This window comes from Staurois parvus, unplaced genomic scaffold (assembly GCF_062004578.1).
Source record: "Staurois parvus isolate SC_StPar_1 unplaced genomic scaffold, SC_StPar_1.0 ptg001911l, whole genome shotgun sequence".
Taxonomy (NCBI): domain Eukaryota; kingdom Metazoa; phylum Chordata; class Amphibia; order Anura; family Ranidae; genus Staurois; species Staurois parvus.
Genome location: NW_028319707.1, coordinates 496,810 through 521,290, shown reverse-complemented (window position 1 = coordinate 521,290; position 24,481 = coordinate 496,810).

The following is a 24,481-nucleotide window of genomic DNA, read 5'->3' as shown; positions in this document are numbered from 1 at the left end:
TCGGTCTGGTGTCAGCCTCGCTAGTGACGGGGTCGGTCTGGTGTCAGCCTCTCCTCGTGACGGTGTCGGTCTGGTGTCAGCCTCTCCTCGTGACGGTGTCGGTCTGGTGTCAGCCTCTCCTCGTGACGGGGTCGGTCTGGTGTCAGCCTCGCTAGTGACGGTGTCAGTCTGGTGTCAGCCTCGCCTGTGACGGTTTCAGTCTGGTGTCAGCCTCTCCTCGTGACGGTGTCAGTCTGGTGTCAGCCTCTCCTCGTGACGGTGTCAGTCTGGTGTCAGCCTTGCTAGTGACGGTTTCAGTCTGGTGTCAGCCTTTCCTCGTGACGGTGTCGGTCTGGTGTCATCCTCGCCTCGTGACGGTGTCGGTCTGGTGTCATCCTCGCTAGTGACGGTGTCGGTCTGGTGTCATCCTCGCCTCGTGACGGGGTCGGTCTGGTGTCAGCCTCGCTAGTGACGGTTTCAGTCTGGTGTCAGCCTCTCCTCGTGACGGTGTCAGTCTGGTGTCTGCCTCGCTAGTGACGGGGTCGGTCTGGTGTCAGCCTCGCCTCGTGATGGTGTCGGTCTGGTGTCATCCTCGCTAGTGACGGTGTCGGTCTGGTGTCATCCTCGCCTCGTGACGGGGTCGGTCTGGTGTCAGCCTCGCTAGTGACGGGGTCGGTCTGGTGTCAGCCTCTCCTCGTGACGGTGTCGGTCTGGTGTCAGCCTCGCTAGTGACGGTGTCAGTCTGGTGTCAGCCTCGCTAGTGACGGTTTCAGTCTGGTGTCAGCCTCTCCTCGTGACGGTGTCAGTCTGGTGTCAGCCTCTCCTCGTGACGGTGTCAGTCTGGTGTCAGCCTCGCTAGTGACGGTTTCAGTCTGGTGTCAGCCTCTCCTCGTGACAGTGTCGGTCTGGTGTCAGCCTCTCCTCGTGACGGTGTCAGTCTGGTGTCAGCCTCGCTAGTGACGGTTTCAGTCTGGTGTCAGCCTCTCCTCGTGACGGTGTCGGTCTGGTGTCAGCCTCGCTAGTGATGGGGTCGGTCTGGTGTCAGCCTCGCTAGTGACGGTGTCGGTCTGGTGTCAGCCTCGCCTCGTGACGGTGTCGGTCTGGTGTCAGCCTCGCCTCGTGACGGTGTCGGTCTGGTGTCAGCCTCGCCTCGTGACGGTGTCGGTCTGGTGTCAGCCTCGCCTCGTGACGGTGTCGGTCTGGTGTCAGCCTCGCCTCGTGACGGTGTCGGTCTGGTGTCAGCCTCGCTAGTGACGGTGTCGGTCTGGTGTCAGCCTCTCCTCGTGACGGGGTCGGTCTGGTGTCAGCCTCTCCTCGTGACGGGGGTCGGTCTGGTGTCATCCTCGCCTCGTGACAGTGTCGGTCTGGTGTCATCCTCGCTAGTGACGGTGTCGGTCTGGTGTCAGCCTCTCCTCGTGACGGGGTCGGTTTGGTGTCAGCCTCTCCTCGTGACGGGGGTCGGTCTGGTGTCAGCCTCGCTAGTGACGGTTTCAGTCTGGTGTCAGCCTCTCCTCGTGACGGTGTCGGTCTGGTGTCATCCTCGCTAGTGACGGTGTCAGTCTGGTGTCAGCCTCTCCTCGTGACGGTGTCGGTCTGGTGTCATCCTCGCTAGTGACGGTGTCAGTCTGGTGTCATCCTCGCCTCGTGACGGGGTCGGTCTGATGTCAGCCTCGCTAGTGACGGGGTCGGTCTGGTGTCAGCCTCTCCTCGTGACGGTGTCGGTCTGGTGTCAGCCTCTCCTCGTGACGGTGTCGGTCTGGTGTCAGCCTCTCCTCGTGACGGGGTCGGTCTGGTGTCAGCCTCTCCTCGTGACGGGGTCGGTCTGGTGTCAGCCTCGCTAGTGACGGTTTCAGTCTGGTGTCAGCCTCTCCTCGTGACGGTGTCAGTCTGGTGTCTGCCTCGCTAGTGACGGCGTTGGTCTGGTGTCAGCCTCTCCTCGTGACGGTGTCGGTCTGGTGTCAGCCTCGCTAGTGACGGTGTCAGTCTGGTGTCAGCCTCACTAGTGACGGTTTCAGTCTGGTGTCAGCCTCTCCTCGTGACGGTGTCAGTCTGGTGTCAGCCTCTCCTCGTGACGGTGTCAGTCTGGTGTCAGCCTCGCTAGTGACGGTATCAGTCTGGTGTCAGCCTCTCCTCGTGACGGTGTCGGTCTGGTGTCAGCCTCGCTAGTGACGGGGTCGGTCTGGTGTCAGCCTCGCTAGTGACGGGGTCGGTCTGGTGTCAGCCTCGCCTCGTGACGGTGTCGGTCTGGTGTCAGCCTCGCCTCGTGACGGTGTCGGTCTGGTGTCAGCCTCGCCTCGTGACGGTGTCGGTCTGGTGTCATCCTCGCTAGTGACGGTGTCGGTCTGGTGTCATCCTCGCCTCGTGACGGGGTCGGTCTGGTGTCAGCCTCGCTAGTGACGGGGTCGGTCTGGTGTCAGCCTCTCCTAGTGACGGTGTCAGTCTGGTGTCTGCCTCGCTAGTGACGGGGTCGGTCTGGTGTCAGCCTCGCCTCGTGACGGTGTCGGTCTGGTGTCAGCCTCGCCTCGTGACGGTGTCGGTCTGGTGTCATCCTCGCTAGTGACGGTGTCGGTCTGGTGTCATCCTCGCCTCGTGACGGGGTCGGTCTGGTGTCAGTCTCGCTAGTGACGGGGTCGGTCTGGTGTCAGCCTCTCCTCGTGACGGTGTCGGTCTGGTGTCAGCCTCTCCTCGTGACGGGGTCCGTCTGGTGTCAGCCTCTCCTCGTGACGGGGTCGGTCTGGTGTCAGCCTCTCCTCGTGACGGGGTCGGTCTGGTGTCAGCCTCGCCTCGTGACGGTGTCGGTCTGGTGTCAGCCTCGCTAGTTACGGTGTCGGTCTGGTGTCAGCCTCTCCTCGTGACGGGGTCGGTCTGGTGTCAGCCTCTCCTCGTGACGGTGTCGGTCTGGTGTCAGCCTCGCCTCGTGACGGTGTCGGTCTGGTGTCAGCCTCGCTAGTGACGGTGTCGGTCTGGTGTCAGCCTCTCCTCGTGACGGGGTCGGTCTGGTGTCAGCCTCTCCTCGTGACGGTGTCAGTCTGGTGTCAGCCTCGCTAGTGACGGTTTCAGTCTGGTGTCAGCCTCTCCTCGTGACGGTGTCGGTCTGGTGTCAGCCTCGCCTCGTGACGGTGTCGGTCTGGTGTCATCCTCGCTAGTGACGGTGTCGGTCTGGTGTCATCCTCGCCTCGTGACGGGATCGGTCTGGTGTCAGCCTCGCTAGTGACGGTTTCAGTCTGGTGTCAGCCTCTCCTCGTGACGGTGTCAGTCTGATGTCTGCCTCGCTAGTGACGGGGTCGGTCTGGTGTCAGCCTCGCCTCGTGACGGTGTCGGTCTGGTGTCAGCCTCGCCTCGTGACGGTGTCGGTCTGGTGTCATTCTCGCTAGTGACGGTGTCGGTCTGGTGTCATCCTCGCCTCGTGACGGGGTCGGTCTGGTGTCAGCCTCGCTAGTGACGGGGTCGGTCTGGTGTCAGCCTCTCCTCGTGACGGTGTCGGTCTGGTGTCAGCCTCTCCTCGTGACGGGGTCCGTCTGGTGTCAGCCTCTCCTCGTGACGGGGGTCGGTCTGGTGTCATCCTCGCTAGTGACGGTGTCGGTCTGGTGTCATCCTCGCCTCGTGACGGTGTCGGTCTGGTGTCATCCTCGCTAGTGACGGTGTCGGTCTGGTGTCAGCCTCTCCTCGTGACGGGGTCGGTTTGGTGTCAGCCTCTCCTCGTGACGGGGGTCGGTCTGGTGTCAGCCTCGCTAGTGACGGTTTCAGTCTGGTGTCAGCCTCTCCTCGTGACGGTGTCGGTCTGGTGTCATCCTCGCTAGTGACGGTGTCGGTCTGGTGTCATCCTCGCCTCGTGACGGGATCGGTCTGGTGTCAGCCTCGCTAGTGACGGGGTCGGTCTGGTGTCAGCCTCTCCTCCTGACGGTGTCGGTCTGGTGTCAGCCTCGCCTCGTGACGGGGTCGGTCTGGTGTCAGCCTCGCTAGTGACGGGGTCGGTCTGGTGTCAGCCTCTCCTCGTGACGGTGTCGGTCTGGTGTCAGCCTCGCTAGTGACGGTGTCGGTCTGGTGTCAGCCTCGCTAGTGACGGTTTCAGTCTGGTGTCAGCCTCTCCTCGTGACGGTGTCAGTCTGGTGTCAGCCTCTCCTCGTGACGGTGTCAGTCTGGTGTCAGCCTCGCTAGTGACGGTTTCAGTCTGGTGTCAGCCTATCCTCGTGACGGTGTCGGTCTGGTGTCAGCCTCTCCTCGTGACGGTGTCAGTCTGGTGTCAGCCTCGCTAGTGACGGTTTCAGTCTGGTGTCAGCCTCTCCTCGTGACGGTGTCGGTCTGGTGTCAGCCTCGCTAGTGACGGGGTCGGTCTGGTGTCAGCCTCGCTAGTGACGGTGTCGGTCTGGTGTCAGCCTCGCCTCGTGACGGTGTCGGTCTGGTGTCAGCCTCGCCTCGTGACGGTGTCGGTCTGGTGTCAGCCTCGCCTCGTGACGGTGTCGGTCTGGTGTCAGCCTCGCCTCGTGACGGTGTCGGTCTGGTGTCAGCCTCGCCTCGTGACGGTGTCGGTCTGGTGTCAGCCTCGCTAGTGACGGTGTCGGTCTGGTGTCAGCCTCTCCTCGTGACGGGGTCGGTCTGGTGTCAGCCTCTCCTCGTGACGGGGGTCGGTCTGGTGTCATCCTCGCCTCGTGACAGTGTCGGTCTGGTGTCATCCTCGCTAGTGACGGTGTCGGTCTGGTGTCAGCCTCTCCTCGTGACGGGGTCGGTTTGGTGTCAGCCTCTCCTCGTGACGGGGGTCGGTCTGGTGTCAGCCTCGCTAGTGACGGTTTCAGTCTGGTGTCAGCCTCTCCTCGTGACGGTGTCGGTCTGGTGTCATCCTCGCTAGTGACGGTGTCAGTCTGGTGTCAGCCTCTCCTCGTGACGGTGTCGGTCTGGTGTCATCCTCGCTAGTGACGGTGTCGGTCTGGTGTCATCCTCGCCTCGTGACGGGGTCGGTCTGATGTCAGCCTCGCTAGTGACGGGGTCGGTCTGGTGTCAGCCTCTCCTCGTGACGGTGTCGGTCTGGTGTCAGCCTCTCCTCGTGACGGTGTCGGTCTGGTGTCAGCCTCTCCTCGTGACGGGGTCGGTCTGGTGTCAGCCTCTCCTCGTGACGGGGTCGGTCTGGTGTCAGCCTCGCTAGTGACGGTTTCAGTCTGGTGTCAGCCTCTCCTCGTGACGGTGTCAGTCTGGTGTCTGCCTCGCTAGTGACGGGGTCGGTCTGGTGTCAGCCTCTCCTCGTGACGGTGTCGGTCTGGTGTCAGCCTCGCTAGTGACGGTGTCAGTCTGGTGTCAGCCTCACTAGTGACGGTTTCAGTCTGGTGTCAGCCTCTCCTCGTGACGGTGTCAGTCTGGTGTCAGCCTCTCCTCGTGACGGTGTCAGTCTGGTGTCAGCCTCGCTAGTGACGGTATCAGTCTGGTGTCAGCCTCTCCTCGTGACGGTGTCGGTCTGGTGTCAGCCTCGCTAGTGACGGGGTCGGTCTGGTGTCAGCCTCGCTAGTGACGGGGTCGGTCTGGTGTCAGCCTCGCCTCGTGACGGTGTCGGTCTGGTGTCAGCCTCGCCTCGTGACGGTGTCGGTCTGGTGTCAGCCTCGCCTCGTGACGGTGTCGGTCTGGTGTCATCCTCGCTAGTGACGGTGTCGGTCTGGTGTCATCCTCGCCTCGTGACGGGGTCGGTCTGGTGTCAGCCTCGCTAGTGACGGGGTCGGTCTGGTTTCAGCCTCTCCTCGTGACGGTGTCAGTCTGGTGTCTGCCTCGCTAGTGACGGGGTCGGTCTGGTGTCAGCCTCGCCTCGTGACGGTGTCGGTCTGGTGTCAGCCTCGCCTCGTGACGGTGTCGGTCTGGTGTCATCCTCGCTAGTGACGGTGTCGGTCTGGTGTCATCCTCGCCTCGTGACGGGGTCGGTCTGGTGTCAGCCTCGCTAGTGACGGGGTCGGTCTGGTGTCAGCCTCTCCTCGTGACGGTGTCGGTCTGGTGTCAGCCTCTCCTCGTGACGGGGTCCGTCTGGTGTCAGCCTCTCCTCGTGACGGGGTCGGTCTGGTGTCAGCCTCTCCTCGTGACGGGGTCGGTCTGGTGTCAGCCTCGCCTCGTGACGGTGTCGGTCTGGTGTCAGCCTCGCTAGTTACGGTGTCGGTCTGGTGTCAGCCTCTCCTCGTGACGGGGTCGGTCTGGTGTCAGCCTCTCCTCGTGACGGTGTCGGTCTGGTGTCAGCCTCGCCTCGTGACGGTGTCGGTCTGGTGTCAGCCTCGCTAGTGACGGTGTCGGTCTGGTGTCAGCCTCTCCTCGTGACGGGGTCGGTCTGGTGTCAGCCTCTCCTCGTGACGGTGTCGGTCTGGTGTCAGCCTCGCTAGTGACGTTGTCAGTCTGGTGTCAGCCTCGCTAGTGACGGTTTCAGTCTGGTGTCAGCCTCTCCTCGTGACGGTGTCAGTCTGGTGTCACCCTTCTCCTCGTGACGGTGTCAGTCTGGTGTCAGCCTCGCTAGTGACGGTTTCAGTCTGGTGTCAGCCTCTCCTCGTGACGGTGTCGGTCTGGTGTCAGCCTCGCCTCGTGACGGTGTCGGTCTGGTGTCATCCTCGCTAGTGACGGTGTCGGTCTGGTGTCATCCTCGCCTCGTGACGGGATCGGTCTGGTGTCAGCCTCGCTAGTGACGGTTTCAGTCTGGTGTCAGCCTCTCCTCGTGACGGTGTCAGTCTGGTGTCTGCCTCGCTAGTGACGGGGTCGGTCTGGTGTCAGCCTCGCCTCGTGACGGTGTCGGTCTGGTGTCAGCCTCGCCTCGTGACGGTGTCGGTCTGGTGTCATCCTCGCTAGTGACGGTGTCGGTCTGGTGTCATCCTCGCCTCGTGACGGGGTCGGTCTGGTGTCAGCCTCGCTAGTGACGGGGTCGGTCTGGTGTCAGCCTCTCCTCGTGACGGTGTCGGTCTGGTGTCAGCCTCTCCTCGTGACGGGGTCCGTCTGGTGTCAGCCTCTCCTCGTGACGGGGGTCGGTCTGGTGTCATCCTCGCTAGTGACGGTGTCGGTCTGGTGTCATCCTCGCCTCGTGACGGTGTCGGTCTGGTGTCATTCTCGCTAGTGACGGTGTCGGTCTGGTGTCAGCCTCTCCTCGTGACGGGGTCGGTTTGGTGTCAGCCTCTCCTCGTGACGGGGGTCGGTCTGGTGTCAGCCTCGCTAGTGACGGTTTCAGTCTGGTGTCAGCCTCTCCTCGTGACGGTGTCGGTCTGGTGTCAGCCTCGCCTCGTGACGGTGTCGGTCTGGTGTCAGCCTCGCTAGTGACGGTGTCGGTCTGGTGTCAGCCTCTCCTCGTGACGGGGTCGGTCTGGTGTCAGCCTCTCCTCGTGACGGGGGTCGGTCTGGTGTCATCCTCGCCTCGTGACAGTGTCGGTCTGGTGTCATCCTCGCTAGTGACGGTGTCGGTCTGGTGTCAGCCTCTCCTCGTGACGGGGTCGGTTTGGTGTCAGCCTCTCCTCGTGACGGGGGTCGGTCTGGTGTCAGCCTCGCTAGTGACGGTTTCAGTCTGGTGTCAGCCTCTCCTCGTGACGGTGTCGGTCTGGTGTCATCCTCGCTAGTGACGGTGTCAGTCTGGTGTCAGCCTCTCCTCGTGACGGTGTCGGTCTGGTGTCATCCTCGCTAGTGACGGTGTCGGTCTGGTGTCATCCTCGCCTCGTGACGGGGTCGGTCTGATGTCAGCCTCGCTAGTGACGGGGTCGGTCTGGTGTCAGCCTCTCCTCGTGACGGTGTCGGTCTGGTGTCAGCCTCTCCTCGTGACGGTGTCGGTCTGGTGTCAGCCTCTCCTCGTGACGGGGTCGGTCTGGTGTCAGCCTCTCCTCGTGACGGGGTCGGTCTGGTGTCAGCCTCGCTAGTGACGGTTTCAGTCTGGTGTCAGCCTCTCCTCGTGACGGTGTCAGTCTGGTGTCAGCCTCTCCTCGTGACGGTGTCAGTCTGGTGTCAGCCTCGCTAGTGACGGTATCAGTCTGGTGTCAGCCTCTCCTCGTGACGGTGTCGGTCTGGTGTCAGCCTCGCTAGTGACGGGGTCGGTCTGGTGTCAGCCTCGCTAGTGACGGGGTCGGTCTGGTGTCAGCCTCGCCTCGTGACGGTGTCGGTCTGGTGTCAGCCTCGCCTCGTGACGGTGTCGGTCTGGTGTCAGCCTCGCCTCTTGACGGTGTCGGTCTGGTGTCATCCTCGCTAGTGACGGTGTCGGTCTGGTGTCATCCTCGCCTCGTGACGGGGTCGGTCTGGTGTCAGCCTCGCTAGTGACGGGGTCGGTCTGGTGTCAGCCTCTCCTCGTGACGGTGTCAGTCTGGTGTCTGCCTCGCTAGTGACGGGGTCGGTCTGGTGTCAGCCTCGCCTCGTGACGGTGTCGGTCTGGTGTCAGCCTCGCCTCGTGACGGTGTCGGTCTGGTGTCATCCTCGCTAGTGACGGTGTCGGTCTGGTGTCATCCTCGCCTCGTGACGGGGTCGGTCTGGTGTCAGCCTCGCTAGTGACGGGGTCGGTCTGGTGTCAGCCTCTCCTCGTGACGGTGTCGGTCTGGTGTCAGCCTTTCCTCGTGACGGGGTCCGTCTGGTGTCAGCCTCTCCTCGTGACGGGGTCGGTCTGGTGTCAGCCTCTCCTCGTGACGGGGTCGGTCTGGTGTCAGCCTCGCCTCGTGACGGTGTCGGTCTGGTGTCAGCCTCGCTAGTTACGGTGTCGGTCTGGTGTCAGCCTCTCCTCGTGACGGGGTCGGTCTGGTGTCAGCCTCTCCTCGTGACGGTGTCGGTCTGGTGTCAGCCTCGCCTCGTGACGGTGTCGGTCTGGTGTCAGCCTCGCTAGTGACGGTGTCGGTCTGGTGTCAGCCTCTCCTCGTGACGGGGTCGGTCTGGTGTCAGCCTCTCCTCGTGACGGTGTCGGTCTGGTGTCAGCCTCGCTAGTGACGTTGTCAGTCTGGTGTCAGCCTCGCTAGTGACGGTTTCAGTCTGGTGTCAGCCTCTCCTCGTGACGGTGTCAGTCTGGTGTCACCCTTCTCCTCGTGACGGTGTCAGTCTGGTGTCAGCCTCGCTAGTGACGGTTTCAGTCTGGTGTCAGCCTCTCCTCGTGACGGTGTCGGTCTGGTGTCAGCCTCGCCTCGTGACGGTGTCGGTCTGGTGTCATCCTCGCTAGTGACGGTGTCGGTCTGGTGTCATCCTCGCCTCGTGACGGGATCGGTCTGGTGTCAGCCTCGCTAGTGACGGTTTCAGTCTGGTGTCAGCCTCTCCTCGTGACGGTGTCAGTCTGGTGTCTGCCTCGCTAGTGACGGGGTCGGTCTGGTGTCAGCCTCGCCTCGTGACGGTGTCGGTCTGGTGTCAGCCTCGCCTCGTGACGGTGTCGGTCTGGTGTCATCCTCGCTAGTGACGGTGTCGGTCTGGTGTCATCCTCGCCTCGTGACGGGGTCGGTCTGGTGTCAGCCTCGCTAGTGACGGGGTCGGTCTGGTGTCAGCCTCTCCTCGTGACGGTGTCGGTCTGGTGTCAGCCTCTCCTCGTGACGGGGTCCGTCTGGTGTCAGCCTCTCCTCGTGACGGGGGTCGGTCTGGTGTCATCCTCGCTAGTGACGGTGTCGGTCTGGTGTCATCCTCGCCTCGTGACGGTGTCGGTCTGGTGTCATTCTCGCTAGTGACGGTGTCGGTCTGGTGTCAGCCTCTCCTCGTGACGGGGTCGGTTTGGTGTCAGCCTCTCCTCGTGACGGGGGTCGGTCTGGTGTCAGCCTCGCTAGTGACGGTTTCAGTCTGGTGTCAGCCTCTCCTCGTGACGGTGTCGGTCTGGTGTCATCCTCGCTAGTGACGGTGTCGGTCTGGTGTCATCCTCGCCTCGTGACGGGATCGGTCTGGTGTCAGCCTCGCTAGTGACGGGGTCGGTCTGGTGTCAGCCTCTCCTCCTGACGGTGTCGGTCTGGTGTCAGCCTCGCCTCGTGACGGTGTCGGTCTGGTGTCATCCTCGCTAGTGACGGTGTCGGTCTGGTGTCATCCTCGCCTCGTGACGGGGTCGGTCTGGTGTCAGCCTCGCTAGTGACGGGGTCGGTCTGGTGTCAGCCTCTCCTCGTGACGGTGTCGGTCTGGTGTCAGCCTCTCCTCGTGACGGTGTCGGTCTGGTGTCAGCCTCTCCTCGTGACGGGATCGGTCTGGTGTCAGCCTCTCCTCGTAACGGGGTCGGTCTGGTGTCAGCCTCGCTAGTGACGGTTTCAGTCTGGTGTCAGCCTCTCCTCGTGACGGTGTCAGTCTGGTGTCAGCCTCGCTAGTGACGGTATCAGTCTGGTGTCAGCCTCTCCTCGTGACGGTGTCGGTCTGGTGTCAGCCTCGCTAGTGACGGGGTCGGTCTGGTGTCAGCCTCGCTAGTGACGGGGTCGGTCTGGTGTCAGCCTCTCCTCGTGACGGTGTCGGTCTGGTGTCAGCCTCTCCTCGTGACGGTGTCGGTCTGGTGTCAGCCTCTCCTCGTGACGGGGTCGGTCTGGTGTCAGCCTCGCTAGTGACGGTGTCAGTCTGGTGTCAGCCTCGCTAGTGACGGTTTCAGTCTGGTGTCAGCCTCTCCTCGTGACGGTGTCAGTCTGGTGTCAGCCTCTCCTCGTGACGGTGTCAGTCTGGTGTCAGCCTTGCTAGTGACGGTTTCAGTCTGGTGTCAGCCTTTCCTCGTGACGGTGTCGGTCTGGTGTCATCCTCGCCTCGTGACGGTGTCGGTCTGGTGTCATCCTCGCTAGTGACGGTGTCGGTCTGGTGTCATCCTCGCCTCGTGACGGGGTCGGTCTGGTGTCAGCCTCGCTAGTGACGGTTTCAGTCTGGTGTCAGCCTCTCCTCGTGACGGTGTCAGTCTGGTGTCTGCCTCGCTAGTGACGGGGTCGGTCTGGTGTCAGCCTCGCCTCGTGACGGTGTCGGTCTGGTGTCATCCTCGCTAGTGACGGTGTCGGTCTGGTGTCATCCTCGCCTCGTGACGGGGTGGGTCTGGTGTCAGCCTCGCTAGTGACGGGGTCGGTCTGGTGTCAGCCTCTCCTCGTGACGGTGTCGGTCTGGTGTCAGCCTCGCTAGTGACGGTGTCAGTCTGGTGTCAGCCTCGCTAGTGACGGTTTCAGTCTGGTGTCAGCCTCTCCTCGTGACGGTGTCAGTCTGGTGTCAGCCTCTCCTCGTGACGGTGTCAGTCTGGTGTCAGCCTCGCTAGTGACGGTTTCAGTCTGGTGTCAGCCTCTCCTCGTGACGGTGTCGGTCTGGTGTCAGCCTCGCTAGTGACGGGGTCGGTCTGGTGTCAGCCTCGCTAGTGACGGTGTCGGTCTGGTGTCAGCCTCGCCTCGTGACGGTGTCGGTCTGGTGTCAGCCTCGCCTCGTGACGGTGTCGGTCTGGTGTCAGCCTCGCCTCGTGACGGTGTCGGTCTGGTGTCAGCCTCGCCTCGTGACGGTGTCGGTCTGGTGTCAGCCTCTCCTCGTGACGGTGTCGGTCTGGTGTCAGCCTCTCCTTGTGACGGGGTCGGTCTGGTGTCAGCCTCTCCTCGTGACGGGGTCGGTCTGGTGTCAGCCTCGCTAGTGACGGTTTTAGTCTGGTGTCAGCCTCGCCTCGTGACGGTGTCGGTCTGGTGTCATGCTCGCTAGTGACGGTGTCGGTCTGGTGTCATCCTCGCCTCGTGACGGGGTCGGTCTGGTGTCAGCCTCTCCTCGTGACGGTGTCGGTCTGGTGTCAGCCTCTCCTCGTGACGGGGTCGGTCTGGTGTCAGCCTCTCCTCGTGACGGGGTCGGTCTGGTGTCAGCCTCGCTAGTGACGGTTTCGGTCTGGTGTCAGCCTCGCCTCGTGACGGTGTCGGTCTGGTGTCAGCCTCGCCTCGTGACGGTGTCGGTCTGGTGTCAGCCTCGCTAGTGACGGTGACGGTCTGGTGTCAGCCTCTCCTCGTGACGGTGTCAGTCTGGTGTCAGCCTCTCCTCGTGACGGGGTCGGTCTGGTGTCAGCCTCTCCTCGTGACGGGGTCGGTCTGGTGTCAGCCTCGCTAGTGACGGTTTCAGTCTGGTGTCAGCCTCGCCTCGTGACGGTGTCGGTCTGGTGTCATGCTCGCTAGTGACGGTGTCGGTCTGGTGTCATCCTCGCCTCGTGACGGGGTCGGTCTGGTGTCAGCCTCTCCTCGTGACGGTGTCGGTCTGGTGTCAGCCTCTCCTCGTGACGGGGTCGGTCTGGTGTCAGCCTCTCCTCGTGACGGGGTCGGTCTGGTGTCAGCCTCGCTAGTGACGGTTTCGGTCTGGTGTCAGCCTCTCCTCGTGACGGTGTCGGTCTGGTGTCAGCCTCGCTAGTGACGGTGTCAGTCTGGTGTCAGCCTCGCTAGTGACGGTTTCAGTCTGGTGTCAGCCTCTCCTCGTGACGGTGTCGGTCTGGTGTCAGCCTCGCTAATGACGGGGTCGGTCTGGTGTCAGCCTCGCTAGTGACGGGGTCGGTCTGGTGTCAGCCTCGCTAGTGACGGGGTCGGTCTGGTGTCAGCCTCACCTCGTGATGGTGTCGGTCTGGTGTCAGCCTCGCCTCGTGACGGTGTCGGTCTGGTGTCAGCCTCGCCTCGTGACGGTGTCGGTCTGGTGTCAGCCTCGCCTCGTGACGGTGTCGGTCTGGTGTCATCCTCGCCTCGTGACGGTGTCGGTCTGGTGTCAGCCTCGCCTCGTGACGGTGTCGGTCTGGTGTCAGCCTCGCCTCGTGACGGTGTCGGTCTGGTGTCATCCTCGCTAGTGACGGTGTCGGTCTGGTGTCATCCTCGCCTCGTGACAGGGTCGGTCTGGTGTCAGCCTCGCTAGTGACGGTGTCGGTCTGGTGTCAGCCTCTCCTCGTGACGGTGTCGGTCTGGTGTCAGCCTCTCCTCGTGACGGTGTCGGTCTGGTGTCAGCCTCTCCTCGTGACGGGGTCCGTCTGGTGTCAGCCTCTCCTCGTGACGGGGTCGGTCTGGTGTCAGCCTCTCCTCGTGACGGGGTCGGTCTGGTGTCAGCCTCGCCTCGTGACGGTGTCGGTCTGGTGTCAGCCTCGCTAGTGACGGTGTCGGTCTGGTGTCAGCCTCTCCTCGTGACGGGGTCGGTCTGGTGTCAGCCTCTCCTCGTGACGGTGTCGGTCTGGTGTCAGCCTCGCTAGTGACGGTGTCAGTCTGGTGTCAGCCTCTCCTCGTGACGGTGTCAGTCTGGTGTCAGCCTCTCCTCGTGACGGTGTCAGTCTGGTGTCAGCCTCGCTAGTGACGGTTTCAGTCTGGTGTCAGCCTCTCCTCGTGACGGTGTCGGTCTGGTGTCAGCCTCGCCTCGTGACGGTGTCGGTCTGGTGTCATCCTCGCTAGTGACGGTGTCGGTCTGGTCTCATCCTCGCCTCGTGACGGGGTCGGTCTGGTGTCAGCCTCGCTAGTGACGGTTTCAGTCTGGTGTCAGCCTCTCCTCATGACGGTGTCAGTCTGGTGTCTGCCTCGCTAGTGACGGGGTCGGTCTGGTGTCAGCCTCGCCTCGTGACGGTGTCGGTCTGGTGTCAGCCTTGCCTCGTGACGGTGTCGGTCTGGTGTCATCCTCGCTAGTGACGGTGTCGGTCTGGTGTCATCCTCGCCTCGTGACGGGGTCCGTCTGGTGTCAGCCTCTCCTCGTGACGGGGTCCGTCTGGTGTCAGCCTCTCCTCGTGACGGGGTCGGTCTGGTGTCAGCCTCTCCTCGTGACGGGGTCGGTCTGGTGTCAGCCTCGCCTCGTGACGGTGTCGGTCTGGTGTCAGCCTCGCTAGTTACGGTGTCGGTCTGGTGTCAGCCTCTCCTCGTGACGGGGTCGGTCTGGTGTCAGCCTCTCCTCGTGACGGTGTCGGTCTGGTGTCAGCCTCGCCTCGTGACGGTGTCGGTCTGGTGTCAGCCTCGCTAGTGACGGTGTCGGTCTGGTGTCAGCCTCTCCTCGTGACGGGGTCGGTCTGGTGTCAGCCTCTCCTCGTGACGGTGTCGGTCTGGTGTCAGCCTCGCTAGTGACGTTGTCAGTCTGGTGTCAGCCTCGCTAGTGACGGTTTCAGTCTGGTGTCAGCCTCTCCTCGTGACGGTGTCAGTCTGGTGTCACCCTTCTCCTAGTGACGGTGTCAGTCTGGTGTCAGCCTCGCTAGTGACGGTTTCAGTCTGGTGTCAGCCTCTCCTCGTGACGGTGTCGGTCTGGTGTCAGCCTCGCCTCGTGACGGTGTCGGTCTGGTGTCATCCTCGCTAGTGACGGTGTCGGTCTGGTGTCATCCTCGCCTCGTGACGGGATCGGTCTGGTGTCAGCCTCGCTAGTGACGGTTTCAGTCCGGTGTCAGCCTCTCCTCGTGACGGTGTCAGTCTGGTGTCTGCCTCGCTAGTGACGGGGTCGGTCTGGTGTCAGCCTCGCCTCGTGACGGTGTCGGTCTGGTGTCAGCCTCGCCTCGTGACGGTGTCGGTCTGGTGTCATCCTCGCTAGTGACGGTGTCGGTCTGGTGTCATCCTCGCCTCGTGACGGGGTCGGTCTGGTGTCAGCCTCGCTAGTGACGGGGTCGGTCTGGTGTCAGCCTCTCCTCGTGACGGTGTCGGTCTGGTGTCAGCCTCTCCTCGTGACGGGGTCCGTCTGGTGTCAGCCTCTCCTCGTGACGGGGGTCGGTCTGGTGTCATCCTCGCTAGTGACGGTGTCGGTCTGGTGTCATCCTCGCCTCGTGACGGTGTCGGTCTGGTGTCATTCTCGCTAGTGACGGTGTCGGTCTGGTGTCAGCCTCTCCTCGTGACGGGGTCGGTTTGGTGTCAGCCTCTCCTCGTGACGGGGGTCGGTCTGGTGTCAGCCTCGCTAGTGACGGTTTCAGTCTGGTGTCAGCCTCTCCTCGTGACGGTGTCGGTCTGGTGTCATCCTCGCTAGTGACGGTGTCGGTCTGGTGTCATCCTCGCCTCGTGACGGGATCGGTCTGGTGTCAGCCTCGCTAGTGACGGGGTCGGTCTGGTGTCAGCCTCTCCTCCTGACGGTGTCGGTCTGGTGTCAGCCTCGCCTCGTGACGGTGTCGGTCTGGTGTCATCCTCGCTAGTGACGGTGTCGGTCTGGTGTCATCCTCGCCTCGTGACGGGGTCGGTCTGGTGTCAGCCTCGCTAGTGACGGGGTCGGTCTGGTGTCAGCCTCTCCTCGTGACGGTGTCGGTCTGGTGTCAGCCTCTCCTCGTGACGGTGTCGGTCTGGTGTCAGCCTCTCCTCGTGACGGGGTCGGTCTGGTGTCAGCCTCTCCTCGTAACGGGGTCGGTCTGGTGTCAGCCTCGCTAGTGACGGTTTCAGTCTGGTGTCAGCCTCTCCTCGTGACGGTGTCAGTCTGGTGTCAGCCTCGCTAGTGACGGTATCAGTCTGGTGTCAGCCTCTCCTCGTGACGTGTCGGTCTGGTGTCAGCCTCGCTAGTGACGGGTCGGTCTGGTGTCAGCCTCGCTAGTGACGGGGTCGGTCTGGTGTCAGCCTCTCCTCGTGACGGTGTCGGTCTGGTGTCAGCCTCTCCTCGTGACGGTGTCGGTCTGGTGTCAGCCTCTCCTCGTGACGGGGTCGGTCTGGTGTCAGCCTCGCTAGTGACGGTGTCAGTCTGGTGTCAGCCTCGCTAGTGACGGTTTCAGTCTGGTGTCAGCCTCTCCTCGTGACGGTGTCAGTCTGGTGTCAGCCTCTCCTCGTGACGGTGTCAGTCTGGTGTCAGCCTTGCTAGTGACGGTTTCAGTCTGTGTCAGCCTTTCCTCGTGACGGTGTCGGTCTGGTGTCATCCTCGCCTCGTGACGGTGTCGGTCTGGTGTCATCCTCGCTAGTGACGGTGTCGGTCTGGTGTCATCCTCGCCTCGTGACGGGGTCGGTCTGGTGTCAGCCTCGCTAGTGACGGTTTCAGTCTGGTGTCAGCCTCTCCTCGTGACGGTGTCAGTCTGGTGTCTGCCTCGCTAGTGACGGGGTCAGTCTGGTGTCAGCCTCGCCTCGTGACGGTGTCGGTCTGGTGTCAGCCTCGCCTCGTGATGGTGTCGGTCTGGTGTCATCCTCGCTAGTGACGGTGTCGGTCTGGTGTCATCCTCGCCTCGTGACGGGGTCGGTCTGGTGTCAGCCTCGCTAGTGACGGGGTCGGTCTGGTGTCAGCCTCTCCTCGTGACGGTGTCGGTCTGGTGTCAGCCTCGCTAGTGACGGTGTCAGTCTGGTGTCAGCCTCGCTAGTGACGGTTTCAGTCTGGTGTCAGCCTCTCCTCGTGACGGTGTCAGTCTGGTGTCAGCCTCTCCTCGTGACGGTGTCAGTCTGGTGTCAGCCTCGCTAGTGACGGTTTCAGTCTGGTGTCAGCCTCTCCTCGTGACGGTGTCGGTCTGGTGTCAGCCTCGCTAGTGACGGGGTCGGTCTGGTGTCAGCCTCGCTAGTGACGGTGTCGGTCTGGTGTCAGCCTCGCCTCGTGACGGTGTCGGTCTGGTGTCAGCCTCGCCTCGTGACGGTGTCGGTCTGGTGTCAGCCTCGCCTCGTGACGGTGTCGGTCTGGTGTCAGCCTCGCCTCGTGACGGTGTCGGTCTGGTGTCAGCCTCTCCTCGTGACGGTGTCGGTCTGGTGTCAGCCTCTCCTCGTGACGGGGTCGGTCTGGTGTCAGCCTCTCCTCGTGACGGGGTCGGTCTGGTGTCAGCCTCGCTAGTGACGGTTTTAGTCTGGTGTCAGCCTCGCCTCGTGACGGTGTCGGTCTGGTGTCATGCTCGCTAGTGACGGTGTCGGTCTGGTGTCATCCTCGCCTCGTGACGGGGTCGGTCTGGTGTCAGCCTCTCCTCGTGACGGTGTCGGTCTGGTGTCAGCCTCTCCTCGTGACGGGGTCGGTCTGGTGTCAGCCTCTCCTCGTGACGGGGTCGGTCTGGTGTCAGCCTCGCTAGTGACGGTTTCGGTCTGGTGTCAGCCTCGCCTCGTGACGGTGTCGGTCTGGTGTCAGCCTCGCCTCGTGACGGTGTCGGTCTGGTGTCAGCCTCGCTAGTGACGGTGACGGTCTGGTGTCAGCCTCTCCTCGTGACGGTGTCAGTCTGGTGTCAGCCTCTCCTCGTGACGGGGTCGGTCTGGTGTCAGCCTCTCCTCGTGACGGGGTCGGTCTGGTGTCAGCCTCGCTAGTGACGGTTTCAGTCTGGTGTCAGCCTCGCCTCGTGACGGTGTCGGTCTGGTGTCATGCTCGCTAGTGACGGTGTCGGTCTGGTGTCATCCTCGCCTCGTGACGGGGTCGGTCTGGTGTCAGCCTCTCCTCGTGACGGTGTCGGTCTGGTGTCAGCCTCTCCTCGTGACGGGGTCGGTCTGGTGTCAGCCTCTCCTCGTGACGGGGTCGGTCTGGTGTCAGCCTCGCTAGTGACGGTGTCAGTCTGGTGTCAGCCTCGCTAGTGACGGTTTCAGTCTGGTGTCAGCCTCGCCTCGTGACGGTGTCGGTCTGGTGTCATGCTCGCTAGTGACGGTGTCGGTCTGGTGTCATCCTCGCCTCGTGACGGGGTCGGTCTGGTGTCAGCCTCGCTAGTGACGGTTTCGGTCTGGTGTCAGCCTCTCCTCGTGACGGTGTCGGTCTGGTGTCAGCCTCGCTAGTGACGGTGTCAGTCTGGTGTCAGCCTCGCTAGTGACGGTTTCAGTCTGGTGTCAGCCTCTCCTCGTGACGGTGTCGGTCTGGTGTCAGCCTCGCTAGTGACGGGGTCGGTCTGGTGTCAGCCTCGCTAGTGACGGGGTCGGTCTGGTGTCAGCCTCGCTAGTGACGGGGTCGGTCTGGTGTCAGCCTCACCTCGTGACGGTGTCGGTCTGGTGTCAGCCTCGCCTCGTGACGGTGTCGGTCTGGTGTCAGCCTCGCCTCGTGACGGTGTCGGTCTGGTGTCAGCCTCGCCTCGTGACGGTGTCGGTCTGGTGTCAGCCTCGCCTCGTGACGGTGTCGGTCTGGTGTCAGCCTCGCCTCGTGACGGTGTCGGTCTGGTGTCAGCCTCGCCTCGTGACGGTGTCGGTCTGGTGTCATCCTCGCTAGTGACGGTGTCGGTCTGGTGTCATCCTCGCCTCGTGACAGGGTCGGTCTGGTGTCAGCCTCGCTAGTGACGGTGTCGGTCTGGTGTCAGCCTCTCCTCGTGACGGTGTCGGTCTGGTGTCAGCCTCTCCTCGTGACGGTGTCGGTCTGGTGTCAGCCTCTCCTCGTGACGGGGTCCGTCTGGTGTCAGCCTCTCCTCGTGACGGGGTCGGTCTGGTGTCAGCCTCTCCTCGTGACGGGGTCGGTCTGGTGTCAGCCTCGCCTCGTGACGGTGTCGGTCTGGTGTCAGCCTCGCTAGTGACGGTGTCGGTCTGGTGTCAGCCTCTCCTCGTGACGGGGTCGGTCTGGTGTCAGCCTCTCCTCGTGACGGTGTCGGTCTGGTGTCAGCCTCGCTAGTGACGGTGTCAGTCTGGTGTCAGCCTCTCCTCGTGACGGTGTCAGTCTGGTGTCAGCCTCTCCTCGTGACGGTGTCAGTCTGGTGTCAGCCTCGCTAGTGACGGTTTCAGTCTGGTGTCAGCCTCTCCTCGTGACGGTGTCGGTCTGGTGTCAGCCTCGCCTCGTGACGGTGTCGGTCTGGTGTCATCCTCGCTAGTGACGGTGTCGGTCTGGTGTCATCCTCGCCTCGTGACGGGGTCGGTCTGGTGTCAGCCTCGCTAGTGACGGTTTCAGTCTGGTGTCAGCCTCTCCTCATGACGGTGTCAGTCTGGTGTCTGCCTCGCTAGTGACGGGGTCGGTCTGGTGTCAGCCTCGCCTCGTGACGGTGTCGGTCTGGTGTCAGCCTCGCCTCGTGACGGTGTCGGTCTGGTGTCATCCTCGCTAGTGACGGTGTCGGTCTGGTGTCATCCTCGCCTCGTGACGGGGTCGGTCTGGTGTCAGCCTCGCTAGTGACGGGGTCGGTCTGGTGTCAGCCTCTCCTCGTGACGGTGTCGGTCTGGTGTCAGCCTCTCCTCGTGACGGGGTCCGTCTGGTGTCAGCCTCTCCTCGTGACGGTTTCGGTCTGGTGTCAGCCTCTCCTCGTGACGGTGTCGGTCTGGTGTCAGCCTCGCTAGTGACGGGGTCGGTCTGGTGTCAGCCTCGCTAGTGACGGTGTCGGTCTGGTGTCAGCCTCGCCTCGTGACGGTGTCGGTCTGGTGTCAGCCTCGCCTCGTGACGGTGTCGGTCTGGTGTCAGCCTCGCCTCGTGACGGTGTCGGTCTGGTGTCAGCCTCGCCTCGTGACGGTGTCGGTCTGGTGTCAGCCTCGCCTCGTGACGGTGTCGGTCTGGTGTCAGCCTCTCCTCGTGACGGGGTCGGTCTGGTGTCAGCCTCTCCTCGTGACGGGGGTCGGTCTGGTGTCATCCTCGCTAGTGACGGGGTCGGTCTGGTGTCAGCCTCTCCTCGTGACGGTGTCGGTCTGGTGTCAGCCTCGCTAGTGACGGGGTCGGTCTGGTGTCAGCCTCTCCTCGTGACGGTGTCGGTCTGGTGTCAGCCTCGCTAGTGACGTTGTCAGTTTGGTGTCAGCCTCGCTAGTGACGGTGTCGGTCTGGTGTCAGCCTCGCCTCGTGACGGGGTGGGTCTGGTGTCAGCCTCGCCTCGTGACGGTGTCGGTCTGGTGTCAGCCTCGCCTCGTGACGGTGTCGGTCTGGTGTCAGCCTCGCCTCGTGACGGTGTCGGTCTGGTGTCAGCCTCTCCTCGTGACGGGGTCGGTCTGGTGTCAGCCTCTCCTCGTGACGGTGTCGGTCTGGTGTCAGCCTCTCCTCGTGACGGTGTCGGTCTGGGGTCATCCTCGCCTCGTGACGGGGTCGGTCTGGTGTCAGCCTCGCCTCGTGACGGTGTCGGTCTGGTGTCAGCCTTGCCTCGTGACGGTGTCGGTCTGGTGTCAGCCTCGCCTCGTGACGGTGTCGGTCTGGTGTCAGCCTCTCCTCGTGACGGTGTCGGTCTGGTGTCATCCTCTCCTCGTGACGGGGTCGGTCTGGTGTTAGCCTCTCCTCGTGACGGGGTCGGCCTGGTGTCAGCCTCGCTAGTGACGGTTTCAGTCTGGTGTCAGCCTCGCCTCGTGACGGTGTCGGTCTGGTGTTATGCTCGCTAGTGACGGTGTCGGTCTGTTGTCATCCTCGCCTCGTGACGGGGTCGGTCTGGTGTCAGCCTCTCCTCGTGACGGTGTCGGTCGGGTGTCAGCCTCTCCTCGTGACGGGGTCGGTCTGGTGTCAGCCTCTCCTCGTGAAGGGGGTCGGTCTGGTGTCAGCCTCGCTAGTGACGGTTTCGGTCTGGTGTCAGCCTCTCCTCGTGACGGTGTCGGTCTGGTGTCAGCCTCGCTAGTGACGGTGTCAGTCTGGTGTCAGCCTCGCTAGTGACGGTTTCAGTCTGGTGTCAGCCTTCCTCGTGACGGTGTCAGTCTGGTGTCAGCCTCTCCTCGTGACGGTGTCAGTCTGGTGTCAGCCTCGCTAGTGACGGTTTCAGTCTGGTGTCAGCCTCTCCTCGTGACGGTGTCGGTCTGGTGTCAGCCTCTCCTCGTGACGGTGTCAGTCTGGTGTCAGCCTCGCTAGTGACGGTTTCAGTCCGGTGTCAGCCTCTCCTCGTGACGGTGTCGGTCTGGTGTCAGCCTCGCTAGTGACGGGGTCGGTCTGGTGTCAGCCTCGCTAGTGACGGTGTCGGTCTGGTGTCAGCCTCGCCTCGTGACGGGGTCGGTCTGGTGTCATCCTCTCCTCGTGACGGGGTCGGTCTGGTGTCAGCCTCTCCTCGTGACGGGGTCGGTCTGGTGTCAGCCTCGCTAGTGACGGTTTCAGTCTGGTGTCAGCCTCGCCTCGTGACGGTGTCGGTCTGGTGTTATGCTCGCTAGTGACGGTGTCGGTCTGTTGTCATCCTCGCCTCGTGACGGGGGTCGGTCTGGTGTCAGCCTCGCTAGTGACGGTTTCGGTCTGGTGTCAGCCTCTCCTCGTGACGGTGTCGGTCTGGTGTCAGCCTCGCTAGTGACGGTGTCAGTCTGGTGTCAGCCTCGCTAGTGACGGTTTCAGTCTGGTGTCAGCCTCTCCTCGTGACGGTGTCAGTCTGGTGTCAGCCTCTCCTCGTGACAGTGTCAGTCTGGTGTCAGCCTCGCTAGTGACGGTTTCAGTCTGGTGTCAGCCTCTCCTCGTGACGGTGTCGGTCTGGTGTCAGCCTCTCCTCGTGACGGTGTCAGTCTGGTGTCAGCCTCGCTAGTGACGGTTTCAGTCTGGTGTCAGCCTCTCCTCGTGACGGTGTCGGTCTGGTGTCAGCCTCGCTAGTGACGGGGTCGGTCTGGTGTCAGCCTCGCTAGTGACGGTGTCGGTCTGGTGTCAGCCTCGCCTCATGACGGTGTCGGTCTGGTGTCAGCCTCGCCTCGTGACGGTGTCGGTCTGGTGTCAGCCTCGCCTCGTGACGGTGTCGGCCTGGTGTCAGCCTCGCCTCGTGACGGTGTCGGTCTGGTGTCAGCCTCTCCTCGTGACGGTGTCGGTCTGGTGTCAGCCTCTCCTCGTGACGGGGTCGGTCTGGTGTCAGCCTCTCCTCGTGACGGGGTCGGTCTGGTGTCAGCCTCGCTAGTGACGGTTTCAGTCTGGTGTCAGCCTCGCCTCGTGACGGTGTCGGTCTGGTGTCATGCTCGCTAGTGACGGTGTCGGTCTGGTGTCAGCCTCGCCTCGTGACGGTGTCGGTCTGGTGTCAGCCTCTCCTCGTGACGGTGTCGGTCTGGTGTCAGCCTCGCTAGTGACGGTTTCAGTCTGGTGTCAGCCTCTCCTCGTGACGGTGTCGGTCTGGTGTCAGCCTCGCTAGTGACGGGGTCGGTCTGGTGTCAGCCTCGCTAGTGACGGTGTCGGTCTGGTGTCAGCCTCGCCTCGTGACGGTGTCGGTCTGGTGTCAGCCTCGCCTCGTGACGGTGTCGGTCTGGTGTCAGCCTCGCCTCGTGACGGGGTCGGTCTGGTGTCAGCCTCGCCTCGTGACGGTGTCGGTCTGGTGTCAGCCTCTCCTCCTGACTTTGTCGGTCTGGTGTCATCCTCTCCTCGTGACGGGGTCGGTCTGGTGTCAGCCTCTCCTCGTGACGGGGTCGGTCTGGTGTCAGCCTCGCTAGTGACGGTTTCAGTCTGGTGTCAGCCTCGCCTCGTGACGGTGTCGGTCTGGTGTTATGCTCGCTAGTGACGGTGTCGGTCTGTTGTCATCCTCGCCTCGTGACGGGGTCCGTCTGGTGTCAGCCTCTCCTCGTGACGGTGTCGGTCTGGTGTCAGCCTCTCCTCGTGACGGGGTCGGTCTGGTGTCAGCCTCTCCTCGTGACGGGGGTCGGTCTGGTGTCAGCCTCACTAGTGACGGTTTCGGTCTGGTGTCAGCCTCTCCTCGTGACGGTGTCGGTCTGGTGTCAGCCTCGCTAGTGACGGTGTCAGTCTGGTGTCAGCCTCGCTAGTGACGGTTTCAGTCTGGTGTCAGCCTCTCCTCGTGACGGTGTCAGTCTGGTGTCAGCCTCTCCTCGTGACGGTGTCAGTCTGGTGTCAGCCTCGCTAGTGACGGTTTCAGTCTGGTGTCAGCCTCTCCTCGTGACGGTGTCGGTCTGGTGTCAGCCTCTCCTCGTGACGGTGTCAGTCTGGTGTCAGCCTCGCCTCGTGACGGTGTCGGTCTGGTGTCAGCCTCGCTAGTGACGGTGTCAGTCTGGTGTCAGCCTCTCCTCGTGACGGTGTCGGTCTGGTGTCAGCCTCGCTAGTGACGGGGTCGGTCTGGTGTCAGCCTCTCCTCGTGACGGTGTCGGTCTGGTGTCAGCCTCTCCTCGTGACGGGGTCGGTCTGGTGTCAGCCTCGCCTCGTGACGGTGTCGGTCTGGTGTCAGCCTCGCTAGTGACGGTGTCGGTCTGGTGTCATGCTCGCTAGTGACGGTGTCGGTCTGGTGTCAGCCTCGCTAGTGACGGGGTCGGTCTGGTGTCAGCCTCTCCTCGTGACGGTGTCGGTCTGGTGTCAGCCTCTCCTCGTGACGGGGTCGGTCTGGTGTCAGCCTCGCCTCGTGACGGTGTCGGTCTGGTGTCAGCCTCGCTAGTGACGGGGTCGGTCTGGTGTCAGCCTCTCCTCGTGACGGTGTCGGTCTGGTGTCAGCCTCGCTAGTGACGGTGTCAGTCTGGTGTTAGCCTCGCTAGTGACGGTTTCAGTCTGGTGTCAGCCTCTCCTCGTGACGGTGTCAGTCTGGTGTCAGCCTCTCCTCGTGACGGTGTCGGTCTGGTGTTATGCTCGCTAGTGACGGTGTCGGTCTGGTGTCAGCCACGCTAGTGACGGGGTTGGTCTGGTGTCAGCCTCTCCTCGTGACGGTGTCGGTCTGGTGTCAGCCTCTCCTCGTTACGGTGTCGGTCTGGTGTCAGCCTCGCTAGTGACGGTTTCAGTCTGGTGTCAGCCTCTCCTCGTGACGGTGTCAGTCTGGTGTCTGCCTCGCTAGTGACGGGGTCGGTCTGGTGTCAGCCTCTCCTCGTGACGGGGTCGGTCTGGTGTCTGCCTCGCTAGTGACGGGGTCGGTCTGGTGTCAGCCTCGCCTCGTGACGGGGTCGGTCTGGTGTCAGCCTCGCCTCGTGACGGTGTCGGTCTGGTGTCAGCCTCGCCTCGTGACGGTGTCGGTCTGGTGTCAGCCTCGCCTCGTGACGGTGTCGGTCTGGTGTCAGCCTCTCCTCGTGACGGGGTCGGTCTGGTGTCAGCCTCTCCTCGTGACGGTGTCGGTCTGGTGTCAGCCTCTCCTCGTGACGGTGTCGGTCTGGGGTCATCCTCGCCTCGTGACGGGGTCGGTCTGGTGTCAGCCTCGCCTCGTGACGGTGTCGGTCTGGTGTCAGCCTTGCCTCGTGACGGTGTCGGTCTGGTGTCAGCCTCGCCTCGTGACGGTGTCGGTCTGGTGTCAGCCTCTCCTCGTGACGGTGTCGGTCTGGTGTCATCCTCTCCTCGTGACGGGGTCGGTCTGGTGTTAGCCTCTCCTCGTGACGGGGTCGGCCTGGTGTCAGCCTCGCTAGTGACGGTTTCAGTCTGGTGTCAGCCTCGCCTCGTGACGGTGTCGGTCTGGTGTTATGCTCGCTAGTGACGGTGTCGGTCTGTTGTCATCCTCGCCTCGTGACGGGGTCGGTCTGGTGTCAGCCTCTCCTCGTGACGGTGTCGGTCGGGTGTCAGCCTCTCCTCGTGACGGGGTCGGTCTGGTGTCAGCCTCTCCTCGTGAAGGGGGTCGGTCTGGTGTCAGCCTCGCTAGTGACGGTTTCGGTCTGGTGTCAGCCTCTCCTCGTGACGGTGTCGGTCTGGTGTCAGCCTCGCTAGTGACGGTGTCAGTCTGGTGTCAGCCTCGCTAGTGACGGTTTCAGTCTGGTGTCAGCCTCTCCTCGTGACGGTGTCAGTCTGGTGTCAGCCTCTCCTCGTGACGGTGTCAGTCTGGTGTCAGCCTCGCTAGTGACGGTTTCAGTCTGGTGTCAGCCTCTCCTCGTGACGGTGTCGGTCTGGTGTCAGCCTCTCCTCGTGACGGTGTCAGTCTGGTGTCAGCCTCGCTAGTGACGGTTTCAGTCCGGTGTCAGCCTCTCCTCGTGACGGTGTCGGTCTGGTGTCAGCCTCGCTAGTGACGGGGTCGGTCTGGTGTCAGCCTCGCTAGTGACGGTGTCGGTCTGGTGTCAGC